The sequence below is a fragment of the Mustela nivalis genome, assembly GCF_964662115.1.
Source record: "Mustela nivalis genome assembly, chromosome: 1".
NCBI classification, from domain to species: Eukaryota; Metazoa; Chordata; class Mammalia; order Carnivora; family Mustelidae; genus Mustela; species Mustela nivalis.
Window position 1 is genome coordinate 209132048 of NC_139020.1, and position 16958 is coordinate 209149005.

General features: G+C 50.7%; 1 protein-coding gene across 2 annotated transcripts in view; it reads left to right on the top strand.

Annotated features, from left to right (window-relative positions):
* OLFM2 (olfactomedin 2) overlaps positions 1–16958 on the top strand; it is a 59659-nt gene that overhangs the window by 37841 nt on the left and 4860 nt on the right. The window lies entirely within an intron of this gene.

Below are 16958 nucleotides of genomic sequence, written 5' to 3' on the forward strand. Positions count from 1 at the left end.
GTGTGTGAGGCGCTATTGTAGGTGCTGGTGACATAGCAGTGAACAAAAACAGGTAAAAATCCCTGCCTGGCGTTCTGGAGGGAAGAATGAGAATACATGCAATCCGTGTACAAACATGTCAGAAGCTGGTGAGGTAGCAAGGGGGTAGATAGTGGTGAGACGCTTGTACTTTTGACCCCGGGTGGGAGCCATCAAGGAAGGGCTCTGGAAACCGTGACATTTAAGTAAAGATTTGAAGGAGGTGGAAGGACATTCCAGGCAGAGGGAACAGCCAGCCTCAAGACTTGAGAGAGAAGAAGCAGGCTTGAGGTGTTGCAGGAGCAGGGAGCAGACACACAGGGCTGGGGCAGAGTGGGGGAGGGGAGAGAGGGACAGGGGCAGGACAAGGCAGGGAAGGAACAGGACAGATTGCTCAGGGCCCTGTGGGCCGTGGTGAGGATTTTGCCCAGAGGAGCTAGGAGCCATAGAGTGTTGTAGAGAGTGGAAGAATATGGCCTGAGGTTCTCACAGGCGCCCTCTGGCTGCTGTGGGGCCAGGCTGGCAGCAGGGGCATGAGGGCAGAGGCACCTTCCCCCCAGGAGATGACTGCTAAGATGGTGAGAAGTGAGTAGAAGAATGAGAAATTGTAAAGCTGTACAAGAAAGAGGCGATTAAAGCAGTCTCCAAGCGAATGCATTCAAGGATTCCTTGTTTGAGTCCAGAAGTGTTTATTGAGCCCGTACCGTGTGCTGGGCACTGTTCTAGTTTGAGAACGCAGCAATGAGTAAAGCAATAAACATCCCTGCCCTGGGGGAGCTGATGGTGTCGTGGGGGAGAGAGACAAGAAGCAAGATTCATTTTAAAGCAGGATCAAGGGGTAGTGCCCTTTTATGTGAAAAATGCAACAGAGCGAGCCTTGGAGAGTAGTGATGGGGCTGCACACGGAGACTGGTTGGACTAGGCAGAACTTGGGATGCATTTTGAAGCCAGAGCTGCTCTCAGGGTTGGCAGGCAGATTGCCTGTATAGGTGGAAATGACAGAACGTGGTGCCTGGGTATGAACGTGAACTTTGAAGGGTCACCCATACAGATACCGTTAGGTTGAATGTTTATTGTTTCCCCCCATCTTAGGTTGGGTTCCCGAGAAGCTAATCCCGAGGCAGGGATTTGGAGCACATGGTTAACTGTGAGTGGAGGGTAAGGAAAGCAGGAGTGGGGAGGAGCTGGGTGAAGCCTCAGGTAAATTCTGGTTTTTCCCTGCTCCATGGGGGTGGAGGTCCCTCTGCAAGGTAACTTGGATTGCAGAAGGGTGGGCTTCTGGACCACCATGTCAATTCTGATTTGGCTGCTCTGGGGGGCGGGTGATGCCTCTCAGGGTCTCCAGGGAGTGGTGATTCCCCAAAGCCCAGAAAAGGTCTCCAGGTCTCCAGAAAAGATCACAAGTGCTGGGAGCTCCCACTCAGCATCTGTGGGGTGGGTGTGCCCAGTGAGGAGACCTGGGCAGAGACCCAAAAGCATCTCCTATACCCCCAGGCTCCAATGAACAGGGTCACAAGAGCATAGGGCATTTATGCCGATCATAGCACGGATGTCTGACACCAGAACTGTTCCCAGCTCTCTTGGGATGAAAATCAGGCCAATTTGGCACCAGGGCTCCCTTGACACAGCTGAGATCCTTTCTGGATTTATTAACTGCTGGAGACTCAGCCCTCTGCTTCCCAAACTTGTCTGGGAATTTCAGATGGGAACTGAGAAGAAGAGATGCTGCTCTGAAGCAGGTCAGGACAGCTCATTTAATTCTCCCATGGTCCTATTGAAAGACACTGCTATGGTACCCATTTTGCAGGTGTGGAAACAGATGCACAGAGAGGTTAAATCACTTGCCCAAGGTCACACAGCTAGAAAGCGGAGCAGCCAGGATTTGAACTCAAGTTCTTAGGCTCCAGGGTCTATGTGCTTCCAAACTACCCCCATCTGCCTTAGATCCCATGACTCCTTCAAAACCCAGAGCCCTCATACCCACCCTGAGAAGGAGAGGGAAGAAGGGAAGTGAGCCTGAGAGAGGGTGGGCACAGAGAGTGGAAGAAGGAGGTCCCTTGGAGGACTCAGAGTGTGCAGGAGGCATTTGTTCATTCATTCATTCATTCATTCATTCTTTCATTCATGTCCTGATGAGGCTTGCCTGTTCTGTCCAGCATGTGCTAGTTTGGGGGCCCCAGTGGGAAAGTAGATGGAGCCCTGCCCCTGTGGAGCTCACAGCTTAGTAGGGCAAACAGACGCCCACCCAGGCAAGTAAAGGTATAAAATGTAAGAACCTTGTGAGAGGGAAGGGGTAGGGAACTATGGAGACACACAGTGGGAGAGGTCCCTGATCTGTCTGTAGGGATAGAGCAGCTTCCTGGAGGCGGTGATGTTTACTCTCAGTGCTGGAGGAGGCAGAGTTTGGGTAGCTGGCTGGAGGGCATCAGAGTAGAAACACCAGCATCTCTGTAGCCCCACAGACCTGTGTTTGTAATTCTAGCCCCACCGCTTAATATATAAACCAGCAGCATTGTAAACAAAACAAAACAAAAAACATTGTACGAACATTTATTGAGCACCTACTATGGGCCAAGTGCTGTTCTAGGCATTGAGAACATGGTAATTGCCAAAACCTGAGGTGTTTGTACTTGTACATTTACTTCCTTGTGGGAAAGAGCCACAGCAGCCAGCAAATATATATAGTAAGGCATCTGCCATGACAAGCGGTAGGCACGGCGATGGGGACTGAAAAGGGCTTCTTTAAGGAGGTAATCAGGGAATGTTTCTTGTAGGAGGTGAAACTTCGCTCTTAACTATGGACAAGAAGGACCCAGCATTATTTCTGTCCCATCAGACTTATTGTGGTGCAGGAAATGGGAGAGGTGAGCCAAGCAAATGTTCTGTAAGTTTGTAGCTTGGTGGTTAAGACAACTTTAGGGAGAGGCGGCACGGGGCCACAGACTTGTGGGCTGGTCACTTACCTGGTGTCCCTCAGCTCTGTTCCTTGCCCTTTGTTCTCTGTACTGCAGGACAGGTGACCCCTGAAAACTACATCTCCCAAGTTCCCTTGCTCTCTGGCTTCCTGTTAGGTTCAGCCAATGGTAGGCTGTGGTAGCAGTTGGAGGTGGGAGGAAGAGAGAAGCCGGAGGATTTTTCCCTCCTTTCTTTGCCATAGGCTGTGGCCTTGTCTCCTCCTGGGTCCAGCTCCCACCTGCCCTCCACTCAGGGGGTTACGAGTCCTGCTTAGTGGTCCCAGCTCCTGGGCTCCTCCCTTTGCCCTGCCAGCACTTTACTATTCTTTTGATCATTCACTCCCCCCACTGCCCTCTTTCAGCCTCTCTGGCTCTTCAGTCTTACACTCGCTGTATTAAATCCCTTCCATGGAAACATCCAGCCTGGCACCTGTTCCCCCCTTTTCCTTATCAGACTCAACCTCTTGACTTTTCCTCCCTCACCTTACATGGTTCTTCGTATGGTTCAAAGCTCTGTGCACAGGCACTCATTTACATCCATGACAACCCTGATTCACAGATGGGGAAACTGAGGCACAATGAGTTCCAAGTCACTTGCCCAAGGTCACGTGTCTAGGAGGTGACACTAGGAGGTCTCTTGCGCATGCACTGTGCATGAATAGTGCCTGGCACACAGGCGGTGCTTGGCAAGGCTGGGGACGATAATAATCATTACATGGGGAGCTGGTCTCTGCTTAGTACTGAGGCTGGAGGTGATGCCGAAATGCCACCTGGGATGGACACCACAATGCATGCTGATTGAAGGCCCTTCTGGGGCCTGCCACCTGGCAGAATAATCTTCAGGCCCCTGCTGGCTCCCGTCCCAGACCTGGAGGAGAAGGGGCAAAGGGCCTCTCTCTGGAAGCGCTGGCTGGGAGCAGCTGCTCAACGCTTAGCTGGGATCGATTTCCCTTCAAGTGGCCCATTCTCGCTAACAAAGGGCTCCGGTGACCCTGGTGGCTGTCACTGCCCCCTCCCCTCTGAAAGGAGGAAGTGTCTCGTGGCTGGACCGTTTTCTGTCTTTGAGATTCATTTCTTTGAGAGCTCTGGAAAACTTACAAGGATGGGCCAAGTCAGCCCTCCAATGTGCTCACCTGGTGGATTTCTCTGTGTCTCTGTCTTGCTTGGGCCAGTCCATCCTCCACGATGTTCCTGACCAGATCTTCCCCTACTCATATGTGGTTATGGGTTGAACTGTGTCTCCCCCCACCCCCAAACTCTCTCTCCTCTGCTCCCCTGTCTCTGATGGCTGCCATCATTGACCAGCTTCCAGTGGAGGGCAGGGATTTCTGGGAGGCAAGGGCTGCAGGGATCAGCCTCCCAGAGCACAGAGAGGTTGCAGGAGTGGGGAGAGGGGATCTGGACAGACTGGCAGAATACCCAGCTCACCTCCTGCCTCCCGATTTGAGGTTTGGCACTCCATTGCACAGCTTTTGCATGTGCTGCGTCTCCTCTTACCAGAGTGGAACTGACATGAGGGCTGAGATCTTTGTCTCGTTTGCTGCCGTGTCTCCAGTGCCTAAAGTGTGCCCAGCACATAGCAGGTGCTCAGTAAATATTTGTAGGATGCCCATTTCTCCCCCCCGACCCAGGTCTTTGCCCACACAGCTCCTTCTGCCTAGAACCCTCTCACTCACCCATTCATCCAGTCTGTTTGGTTCTAGCTTCTTCCAGAAGGCTGTCCCTGAACCCTTACAACCAGGGTCCGTAGCCAGCCTCTGCTTACAGCACCCCATGCGGCCCCCAGTACAGCACTTGTCGTACTGTTTTATATTCACCCCTTCCCTTGTCTTTCAAATACATTAGCTCCCTTAACCCTCAAAACACCAACATTGTCATCACCCCCCCCCCCACTTTGGAGAGACAGGCAAACTGAGGCTCAGAGAGGATAAGTACCTTGTCCAAGGTAACACAGAGCCAGGATTTAAATGCAGATTTAAAGATTTAAAGGTCCCCCAGATACTTGGCTGCCTTTTTGTGTTCTCTGTCAGCACCTATCTGCTTATTTTTATTCCATAATCAATTTTATCACACTCCCTTGTGTATGACATTGCCTGTGTTAAGCCATCTGAATCCATTAACAACAATCTCAATAACATCACTCCTATTCTTAGCCCCACATTACAGTTGGGGAAACGAAGGCTTGGGCTGCCTGTTGCTTGCCCAAGGTCATACAGCAGAGCTGGAATTTGAACTCAGGTGTCTGGCTCCAGAGTTGGAGCCCTCAATGACCAAGCTCTGTGACCTCCCTGGAGCTGGAGGAACTGAACACCATTTATGGCTCACTTCCTCAAAACCCCAGGATGTTTGTCAAAGATGCAGCCAAATGACAAAAGGTTTGGATCCCACATTAACTCGCCGCCCCCCAGGGTCATACACGGAGCCAGTGGAAGTAGCTTTTCAGGCAGTGCTGGCTGCTGGCTGTCCCTGTGAGTTATTAGCCAGCAGGTTGGTCTCCTGTCACCTCCTGACCACACTCTCCAGCCTTCAAGGTTTCCTCCCTCCAGCCCCCATCTGGGAACCTCGCAGCAAACACCTCCATTTTGTGCAGGGGCGTCCCTGGCTATCGGCGTGAAATGCCTCAGCCAGCCACGGAAGATAAATTTCCCCCATGACGACCTTTTCCACATGCCGACGGATTGATTTCAGAAATCCATCCCCGGCCAATATGCCCAGCCCCAGCCCCCACCGCGGGCGCTGATGGCTGCAAATTTATGCCCAGTCTAGAAATTGAATTCCTGTAAGTCGAGGGAAGTGTCGGAAAAGCTCACCCAGGCTCATTTTTACTTCTGACAAACTTCAGGCGAGAGATTAAACCCGGGCCAGTGTCTTCCAACAGTGGGGACTGTGGAGGGGGGGTGGGGATTGACCTCGACAGGGGCATTTTTCTCACGTCCCTGCATTCAGCATCCCCTGCCAGGGCTGAGAAATAAAAAGCAGCCAGACCTGCAGGCTTGCATGGCTAAAGGGAGTTCCCATTTCTGACCTGCTAATGTTAGAAAGAGGGCACACTCTGTGTACCCAAAGGCAGGTCTCCAAGTCCCCGTGGCAAATATTGAGCCATTCAGAGGGATGGGAAATAAAGCTTCTAATTCATCTCCGTCACCAGCCAGGCTCCTGCACCAGTTCCTGAGGCTGGTTTGGTCTCGGCAACTTTGTGGAGTTCTAATTAAGCTTCCTTGGGCTGTGACAGAGAGGACATCAAAGTATGGATGATTCCAGAGCCCCAAACCCCCACTCTGCCCCTGCCAGCGGCCCAAAGGCTGGGGAGGGAGAGGCAGAGAAATCAAGTGACAGCTTGGGGAAGGAAGAAACCCATCTTGCAGGAAAGATCTCTCTCCCTTGCCTTGAAAAATGAGATGTCTGATGCAAATGTAGCTGCTTCTCTTTGGTACAAAAACCCCTAAATATTAAAGAAATGAATCCTTGATGTCTACAAAGAAAGGATCAAAAAGGAACCCTTCTGAAAAGAGAAGAGCTTTTATTTCACTGTGAACTTTTCTAGATCTAGCCTCTGGCAGGGATGCCTACAGAACACGGGGTGTGGGAGAATAAAGAAATAAATGATTGCCATTCATGTATTCATTCAGTTAGGAGGAAGTGTCTGTGAAGCAGCCACTGTGTGCTAGGCATTGGGCGGTGTGCCAGGGAACTGCGGGGAGAAATTAAGACCTGGTTCCTGCCCTTCAAAGCCAGTGGGGCATGTGCAAAGTCCTTGACCACTAGTCCTAAAAACTGCCAAGGTCCTGAGAAAGGAAAGACCAAGAAACGATCACAGACGTGAGAGGAAGATGAAGGAGATGTGGGGACTAAACGCAACGTGGGATTCTGGATGGGACTCTGGACCAGGAAAAGGACATTGGTGGAAAACCTGGGGAAATCCCATAAAATCTGAAATTTCGTCATAGTGGTGCACCAGTGTTGCTTTCTTAGTTGTGACAAGGGTACCAGGGCATGTAAGATGTTATCAACAGGGGAAATTGGGTGGAGGGCATATGGGAGCTCTCCATCCGATCTTCACAACTTTTCTGTAAGTCTAAAGTTATTCCAGAATAAAAAAATGATTTAGAAAAAGTTAGCAGGGGACATGGAACTATTCTAGAACATCGGTGGTTCCAGGTTGCTAGAAAAGGTCCTCCTGACTGAGCATGCAGTGTGCTGGGCGCTACAGTTGACTCCTGACATGTTCTAACTCCTCAACCTGAGGACAACTGAGTGAAGTCTGGCTGTTACAACCACAGCTTCTAGATGAGAAAGCAGAAAGGTTAAGAAAGGCACAGAGATGGGGTGCCTGGGTGGCTCACTGGGTTAAAGTCTCTGCCTTCAGCTCAGGTCATGATCCCAGGGTCCTGGGATCGAGCCCCTCGTTGGGCTCTCTGCTCAGCAGGGAGCCTGCTTCCCTTCCTCTCTCTCTGCCTGCCTCTCTGCCTACTTGTGATCTCTGTCTGTCAAATAAATAAATAAAATCTTTAAAAAATATTAAAAAAAAAAAGGCACAGAGGGGTTAAGCTACTTGCCACAAGTCGCACAGGAAGGAACAGATTGGAATTTGGACTGAAACCAGCCTGTGCTGTGCAAACTCTAGAGCTCCCTGTCTGTGCGCATGCATTTATTGAGCAGCTACTGTTTCCTTCAGGGTCTGACTAAAGAAACATCTCTTTGAGGAACTGTAGGGATTTTAATTTGGGGAACTGGATACAAAGATGATGGAAGAGATATAAAACTAAACAAGAATTGGAGATGAAACCCAGAGATTAGCAACAGCAGAGAGCCTGACCCCTGTATCTGGGGTCAGATAGAAAAGGTGGTACAGAGCCCAGGAGTGGAACTATTAGTGAAAGCTGAAGCCACAGAGGGGATGTAGATAGGCCAGAACACAAGACACAACAAGGGGGGAAATACCCCTGCTTTTCCCTTTGTCCCACCCTCAGGTCTTCCTCAAATGCCTTCCATTGGCATTGGCTGGACCTTCCTGGAAGCCAGAGAGCAAGGCAGTGTGGGAAATGTAGTTCCCAACCATACAGAGCAAGGGGGAGCTGTCCAGCAGCTTACACCTAAGTGTGTGTGCGCATTTGGGGAGCAGAGGACAGTCTTGATATCCTTTTTACAAATGACAGAGGCTAAGCGATCAGCTTCGGAACTCACAAGGGGTAGCCGCATATCCAGGACTTGAACATTTATTTTGGTTCGACTGCGCAGGGTTCTTAGGAGGATTGGTGAAAAATTAGCTGCAAAAACACCCAGAATAGGGTCTGGCTCACAGGATGTATGCCATTGATGTCAGCTTTACTGATAATGATGATGATGCTATTATTAGTTGTTATTATTATTACTACTACCACTTTAATGATGCTGAGGGACTTCTCTGCATAGAACGGGCTTGTCTCATGGTCACAGGACTCTGTGTGTGTATGTCTTGTGTGGGCAATACTAAAAATGCCATTTAAAAGGGTGCCTGGGTGGCTCAGTCATTAAACATCTGCCTTTAGATCAGGTCATGCTCCCAGGGTCCTGGGATCGAGCCCTGTGTTGGGCTCTCTACTCAACGGGAAGCTTGCTTCTCCCTCTCTGGCTCCCCCTGCATGTGTTCCTCTCTCTCTGCCAAATAAATAAATAAAATCTTTTTTTAAAAATGCCATTTAAAGCATTGAAACCAGAACACCCCACTCTCTGAAGGCCCTAGCAGGTTTTCCCCATGTGAAGGGGGGGGGGTGTCCTAAGCAAAGAACAGAGTACAGAGGAACATCCAGGGGCAGGAAAAGGAAACTAAAATAACTGTGGGGCAGAGACAGGCAAGTGGGGAGGCTCAGAATTTAGCTGGGCTCCTCAGGGTAGGACTAATGACTGGCTTTAGGCGGAGGGCACCTAGAGCCACAAAAGGTTCAATGTGGAAGTGACATGTCAAAAGCCAGCTCGGGCTTTTCGGGGAAGAGTGGATCAGAGCTGCAAGTCTTGAGGCCAAGCTTCCGCGGAGGGAGAGACTCTTTTCCCCTGAGCATCGTGGCTAAGATTTGAGACTCTGGATTTGAGGATTCAAGGATTTAAGAGTCTCACAGGTCAGGGTCCAAATCCTGGCTTGGATACTTATCCACAGCGTGGGTTGGGACAACGGACGTGCCTCTCTGTGCCTCAGTTTCCCCCTCTGTAAAACGGAGCTAGTGTTGGTACCCACCTCGCTGCGCCAGGGGAGGCCGTGAGGGCTTGGCATGTAAAGCAGCTTAGTGCCTTAGTCTGTGTGGGCTCTAGAACACACGGGTACAGATGGAGGGGCTTGAGCAGCCAACCGCGGTTTCTCACAGTCCTGGAGGCTACAGGGTCTATCGAGGTGTGTGCGGGCGGATTCAGTGTCTGAAGAGAACTGGATTCCGGATTCCGGGCTCGCAAACCACGCCCTCTCGCTGTGTCCTCGGGAGGAGGAGGAGAGAGGGAGCTCTCTGCTTGCTCTTGCTCCCAGAGGACTCACCTTCAAATGCCATCACGTTGGGGGTGGGGTTTCAACAGACGAATTTTGGGGAGACAGAGACTTTCAGTCCATAGCAAAGGGCAAGCTCTATGGGTGTTAAATAAAATATGAGGCCTTGGTGGGGGTGCTCGGTGTCTGCTCCTTTCCTTCATCCGTTCTGTGACTTTAAATCCCAGCTCTCTGCAGGCGGCCCCCAGATGCACGTGTCAGGCTGGACCCTGGATTTCCATCCCCCCACCTGCCCCTTGGTCTGCCACAGGCCCCTCCTCCAGCCTTCTCCATCTCAGTAAATGACACCCCCGTCCACCCACCCTATCGTTCATCTTCCTCCTCTTTCCTTCCACCCGGGTCTGGCCCCTCAGCAGATCCTGAGCTCGGGCCTCCCTGTCCCAATTGCATCTACCCTGGGGAGGCCCGCATTATGGTTCACCTGGACAACTGTGTGGTGAGCAGCAAGTTCAAAGGCCCTGGGGTGATAAAGAGCTCAGGAGTCATAGAGGACATGAAAGGAGGCCCGGGAGAATCAGCAGGCTCAGGAGAAGGTTTGTTCCCACCCCAAAAGTTCTCAAATGGGGTGTCCTCGAGTGTTATGGGTGGGGATGGTGGGGACTTGCTCTTCCTCAATGCAAGCTTGAGTGATGACCGACGTGACCCTGCTATGAGAATCCATGGCCTTCATGCAAACCCCTGCCCATACACCCTACTTTTAGGGCTGTCTGCAGGAATTCCTGGTGGTTCTAATGCAGTGTAGGCCACACTCTGATGGAGTGGACTGAGTGTGTAAATACCTGTACAAGGCAAGCCTTCCCCACACCGTCCTTGGACTTGAGTGGCAGAGGTCAGTCGGACTGAACGACCTGGGTCTCTTCCTGCATTTCCCAAGAGAGTCGGAGTCATTGATTACTGGTCCCCATTGGCACTGTGATGGCAGAGACTAAGACATCCTGGAACATTAGTCCTGGCTTTGCCTGGGGCTCAAGCGCTCCGGGTCTTCTGTCCCCAAGACGTGGGTGGCTTCAGACGGTAGAAGGTTGTGCTGCACTACTGGCCTGAATAGCCGCTTGGGGCAAGATGGGAAGGAGGGAATGAATGAATGAATGATGGGCTCACAGTTGCCCCCAGTCACAGGCTGTCTCAGGAAAAGCCCCAGGGGCTTAGGCTCTGGAGGCACAGGTGAGCTGATAACTGTCTTTAAAACCTGTCAAGCTTATCACTCAGGGGGGCATTTGCCCAATATCTCGAGGTCTGACAGGAGCAGACTGGTGTTATCTCAAGCCCTCCGAAGGGACACGGCCCCTGTCATGGCTCAGATGTGGCAGACATGTCCCTGAGTATTCATCACGGCCCTTCTGCCGTCCCTGCAGTCAGGGAGAAGCTGTGACCACTTCTGAGCCTGCCGGGTGCCTGTCTCCAGCCTGATACCACACAATCTCTGATTCTTTCTGAGGACAGACAAAAGCTATTTCGGTGGCGGAACGGGAAACGCATGGTGGCTCTGTCAAGGGCTTTGCTCTCTGTCCCCCCCGGCCACCCAGGGTCCAGTCATTCATTCAACAAACATTCAGCATGCTAGGCCCCAAGGAATGTGGTCGGTGAGCCAAGCAGATAGGGGCAGAGGCAGGCAGGCGGAGCCAGTGGCCACCCCGTGAGGTCCTAACGGCCGCTGTGATCAGGCCTTGAAGCAGTGCTGGGAAGGGAAGGCATGGAGGTGTAGACTGGAGATCTGAACCCTCTGCCCCAGTTTCTTCCCCTGTCAAAGGCCCGAATGACAATACCTGCCAATTACCTACTTATGGCTGGTTTTGGAAGAGATATTTATGCAAGAGCCCCCAGGAATGGGAAGGGTTAGCCCTGCCATGAGATGGGACAAGAGTCTTCATGGCAGAGGGTGCAGCCAGGGCAAAGACCTAGAGGTGGGAAAAGCAGGTGTTTCAGGAAGACCCAAGGATGGACCAGAGACAAGGACCAGCAGTGTAGACTTGTTGATTGCCAGCTGGCCAAGATGAGACAGGACTCCCCTCCAGGACAGGGAGCCAACTGAGCCACATGGGGCTGAAGACAGAGGAAGCATCTCTCATCTTCCACAGGGCTAACTCCTCTCCAACATTGGCTTTTTGCGGCTGTTCCTCATCCCATGGCCTCAGCCACAGCTCCACGGGACTCTCATCAGAGATGAAGTAACTTGCTCCAGAAAGAGGACGAGTCAGTGGCCAAGCCAGGACCTAAACCCAGACAGCCCGACCCCCAGACTCTGCTCTACCATCTGAGTAGGAGTGAGAAACATCTAAAGGAAATGAGTTGTTTCTGTCAGAAGCACCCCCCCCCCAAGATTTTATTTATTTATTTGTGAGAGAGAATGAGAGGGCTTGCACACACATGAGCACGGGCAGTGGGGAGGGGCAGAGGGAGAGGGAGAAGCAGGCTCCCTGCCGAGCACAGAGCCTGCCATAGGGCTCGAACCCAGCACCCTGGGACCATGAACTGAGCCGAAGGCAGACGCTTCACTGACTGAGCCTCCCAGGTATCCCGTGGCATACATTTGTTTAATTGAAAAAATATATAATGTGGTATTAGTTTCAGGTGTACAACATAGTGATTTGATAATTGTATACTTTATGCAGGGCTCACGATGAGAAGTATAGTCACCATCTGTCTCCATATGACGTTGTTACAATAGATCAACTACGTTCCCTATGCTGTGCTTTTCATCCCTGTGACTTATTTATTTTATAACTGGAATATTGTGCCTCTTCATCCCCGTCACCTGTTTTGCCCCTCCCCCCACCACCCGGGATAAGAGTGTTGCCGGGAGAGATGCTGGTGACATCACAGGGACTCCTTTTTGGGAGGATCGTGGGAGAGATCCTTGCCTGTTCTCGGTACCGAAAATAGGGAAGCCAGCCCCTGAGCATCTGGCGCGTTTTGTTTCGGGACACTGGGAGCCGCATAAATGACCAGCTTTTCCTTTTTGAGTTGGCTGCTAAGGAACTTGGAGCCAAATTTATGGCCTGACCATATGCTGGTTGTTCGGGTTTTAAAGGGATGAGTTGTTCTTAGCCTAATTTCTGGCTCAATGTCCCCACTTTTCCCTTCCTTCCTTGTCTCCCTTGCAAAAAAAAAAAAAAAAAAAATTTTAAAGGATCAAGAAATTTAGAAGATAAGACCAATCTGAAGATGACAATAAAAATCGCCACTAAACTCCCCTTTTCATGGCTGCATAGTATTCCCTGCTGTGCATGTGCAAAAGCCCCCTACCCTCCAACACTGCAGGGGGGAAATTCCAGTGGTCCAATTTGAAACAGTGCTTTAAATGAGCATCCTTGTAACACTTGCATGCTGGTCCACACGATTCCCCTGGGCTAAATTCTTCCTCTGGGATTGGCTGGGTTAAATGCAAATGCAGGAACCTTGAGGCTTTGGCTCGGGATTGGCAGACTGCCGTCCAGAAACATCGAATTCCTTCTCAGCTATCTATTTGAAGCTATCGTGTGGTAGTTTACATATCCTTGTAAACCACTTGGAGTCCTCTGGAACAGGGCAGGGTACAAATAAATACATAAGCTCCAAGCCACTTCTGCCTCCTGATTAAATTACCCGGCCTCAAATGCAATAATATCCTTGTCTTATTAAGAGGCAGCCGCTCGCTCTCTTCCTGCTGGCTAACCCCGGATGGCCAGTTCTCCACGGGTGGCTTCCCTGAGGTTCTATAGCTGTCCCCCACTCCCCGCCCCTGAAGGAACCAGGGACTGTGTTGGAACCAAGAGGGAGGTGGCAATGCTGGAGGCTGAGGTGATGATTCCAGGTGTGACAGTGAGAACAATTTTTCCTGTGTGTCAGTCCTGGACCTGTTACGGGGACTGCTGCTTAATTGGGGCATCATCCTCAGCAAAAGTATTTGAAAGAAATCCCAGCCAGAAAAGACAATTTGAGAAACAGCTACTTGAGCTCAGAGCTTACCCGCTTAGAGCCCATTAGCAGGAATATCAAACTCAGAACCAGCAGCTCAGCCAAGAGAGCAGCTGGCTTTGCCAGTACATTTGCCACTTCTGAGGTGAGACAGGCCACCTGATCGCAGGTTTCTGTACCTGGACAGTTCCTGGGTTCTTGCACCTGCTGTTAAAAGCATTTTTCTTAAGATGGGCCATTCTCTGTCCCTAGGACTGTTACCTCCAAGAGTTCATGACCGAGGTTCCAAGCTAAACCCAGTTAGAGAGCTCGCATTTGCACTCTTCAAGAGGGAGCCTTTCAGGACATTTCCAGTGGTTCCCGGGGACGTGAACTTGATTGTGTATTTGAACTTGAACCTGCCAGGCGAAACTCGGGGATCTCTGCTGTGCTCAGATTTGGCAGCCAAGCCCCAGGCATTTAATTACACTGCTGCAGAGAACACTTCAGCGAGGTGCGTCCAACGCAGACAATTATTTTAGGAAAGCCGTGGAGGCCTTCTCTCCTTGCCACTTAAATCTTGGTTCTCTTTTACAATTCAATATTTCGTATGTTGAGAGAAAATGGCTTGTTTGCTACACTAGGAATTGTAGAAAGGAGATGTTAATTATGTTGAACTGGACTGCATTGTCTCTGCACAAATGAGAATCTTGGGTGGGGGGAGGGGGTTCTGTCCAAATTGCTTGGAGATCAGAGCCAAGGGAACACGGATGGGGGTGCTTAGGCGCCAACTTCTTTGTTTTGTTTTGTTTTAAAGAACCGGATTTGTGATGAAAAGAGACAAAGCTAGTCTCACATTCTGCTGGAATTGAGGCGGAAGGCGTTCTTGGGTCCCCCCTTCTTGTCTTAGGTGAGACTCCCTCAGAAGCAGAGCTAGTGGAGGGGGTTGAGTGCAAGTACCCACTTAGGAGGTGATACCACCAGGAACCGATTGGGGAAGTGAAGGACCCCCATGCAGAGCGAGCTAAGGAGGAGGGCACCACCATGGGCACCTGGAGCACAGCTCCCAGTGGGATCCCCTGGAGAATTGTCTGCAGCAGGCCCATCAGAGCCTTCCTACCGGAGAGGTGAGAGGGCAGCTGACATCTATCACTAACTTCTATGTGGCACTGTTGGGGACTGCTGGGGGGTGGGCGGGGGGCCTGCTGCACTGAAGGCCTGGGGAGCCACGAGTGTTGGCTCTACCTGTATCATCCCTGTGTGCGAGAAAGGCTGGGAAAGTGGGTGACTTCATTGCTCCATGGAGGAGACGTGGACTGGTAAAAAGGGGGATCTCCCCAACTTCAAGAGGGTGAACCCAAGGCACAAAGAATGACTAATTACAATAATTTCAGATGGTGTTTATGAATGGTTTGTTTCCCTTATAAATTAGTGGAGGAGTCAAGCTCATCTGTACAATTATATCAGTTGCTCACATTACAATCAGCTTTAAAAAAAGACTTTATTGAGTGGAAGAGAAAAAAAAAAGGTGCGCTAATAGCTGGCATCTCCAGCATTGCTCATAACTCACAGCCTGGCTTATCTCTGCTACAGCTCATGGGAACATCTTCTGTGGGGCAATCAGTTAACAGCTGTCCAAATGAACAATTATTGTGGGGCTTTGTTTCTCTGTAAAACACTTGGGTTTTATCAAAATTTCTTCCAGGTATGTAGGAACACATCCTGGTTAGGACCAGAATTTTCCATTGCCCACCTCTACAGCCACCACCCATCCTGTTCACCTGGACCTATGTGGTCTCATTGGCCCTGGTCTTGTTCTTGCTCCCCAGCCTGTCCCCCCCATAGCCTCCAGGGGGCGCCGGTGAGCACCTGAATCTGGTGACCTCCCTCCTTGTTCGGAAAGCATCTGTGGTTCCCACCTCCCTCAGGAAAAACTGTGAAGTTCTTCCAATAGCCCACAGGTCCCTCACAAGCTGTCCTGTTCCCTCCCTCTGCCCCACTACCTTTCTCCCTCCTCCAGCCATGCCAGCCTTTCCCAGGTTTCCTTAACATACCAGGCATGGTACTGCCTCAGGGCCTTTGCACCTGCTTTTATCTCTGCCTGGAACATGCCTAGGTATCTGCATGGCTCATCCCTCACCTTGACTCAAATGACACTTTCTTGGAGGCCCTCCCAGGCCACCTTAAAATTGCAACCCCCAACCACAGCACCACCCCCCCCCATCATTACTTCCCTATATTACTTTTCTCTGTGGCACTCATCACCCTTTAAATATTTGGCATTTACTTGTCTATTTCTGTCTTTGTCTAACGTAAGCTTCTAGAACTTTTGTGTTTGCGCATTTTGTTTACTGCTGTGTTTTCAGTGTCCACAATAGAGCCTGACACACAGTAGGAACTTACCAAATATTTCCTGAACAAAGGAGACCATTATGCCCTGATAAAAACGAAAAGATTGAGACTTATGACTAAGTCCAGAATGTTCTGGGGAAGTTCAAGGGGGCCGGCTCTGGGGGCCCACCATGTTCCATCCAGTGATTACTCAGTGCTTTTCTTTTTTTTTTTTAATTTGACAGAGAGAGAGAGAGAGAGAGAGAGAGAGAGATCACAAGTAGACAGAGAGGCAGGAAGAGAGAGAGAAGGAAGCAGCCTCCCCGCTGAGCAGAGAGCCTGACGCGGGGCTCGATCCCAGGACCCTGTGATCATGACCTGAGCCAAAGGCAGAGGCTTAACTCACTGAGCCACCCAGGCGTCCCTACTCAGTGCTTTTTGAACAATGTTTCTATCTTTCTTTCTTTTTTTTAAAGATTTATTTATTTGACAGAGAGAGAGATCACAGGTAGGCAGAGAGGCAGGCAGAGAGAGAGGGGGAAGCAGGCTTCCCGCTGAGCAGAGAGCCCTATGCGGGGCCCTATCCCAGGACCTTGAGATCGTGACCTGAGCCGAAGGCAGAGGCTTTAACCCACTGAGCCACCCAGGCAACCCTAATTAGTGCTTTTTGAGCAATGTTTCTTAAATACCTCCAGATATTGATTTGAATTTGGGCTATCAAAAGTGTCCCTTCCCCTATCCCCTTCTCCTGGTTCACTCATCCCTCAAGTTCAACTCAAATGTCCCTCCTCTGGGGTACCTCCTCTGCAATCCCCAGCCTGAGGAAGACTCCATGTTACTCCTTGCACTTTCTTTGCAGCATTCACTGCCGTGAGTAGTTCTGGAAGTATTGGGGGGGTTACTTGTTTGATGTCTGCCTCCTCCATCCACAGGCAGCGGCCAGACATTGTCTTCATTCCTCTCTTCCTAGCCCTATCCCAGACCCTATGCCAGGCATAGAATGGGCACTTGTATTTTCTAGTAGGTGTAGAAAATTTTGGAGTTCCCTGATGCACATTAGCCTTCAAGGTCTCTGATAAGTCCTGCATCAAAGGGACTTGTTTTACCCAGCAATGCCGGGTTTATTTGCTCACTGCGCATGCCTGGAAAGATGGCCAGTGTTCCAAGGAGTGTGGCTTGGGCAACAGCCATGATTGATCCCTGAATTATCTAAACCTCTAAACCTATAAACTGACCTGAAGTTGAATGTAGGAGTCTGCCGTGATGCT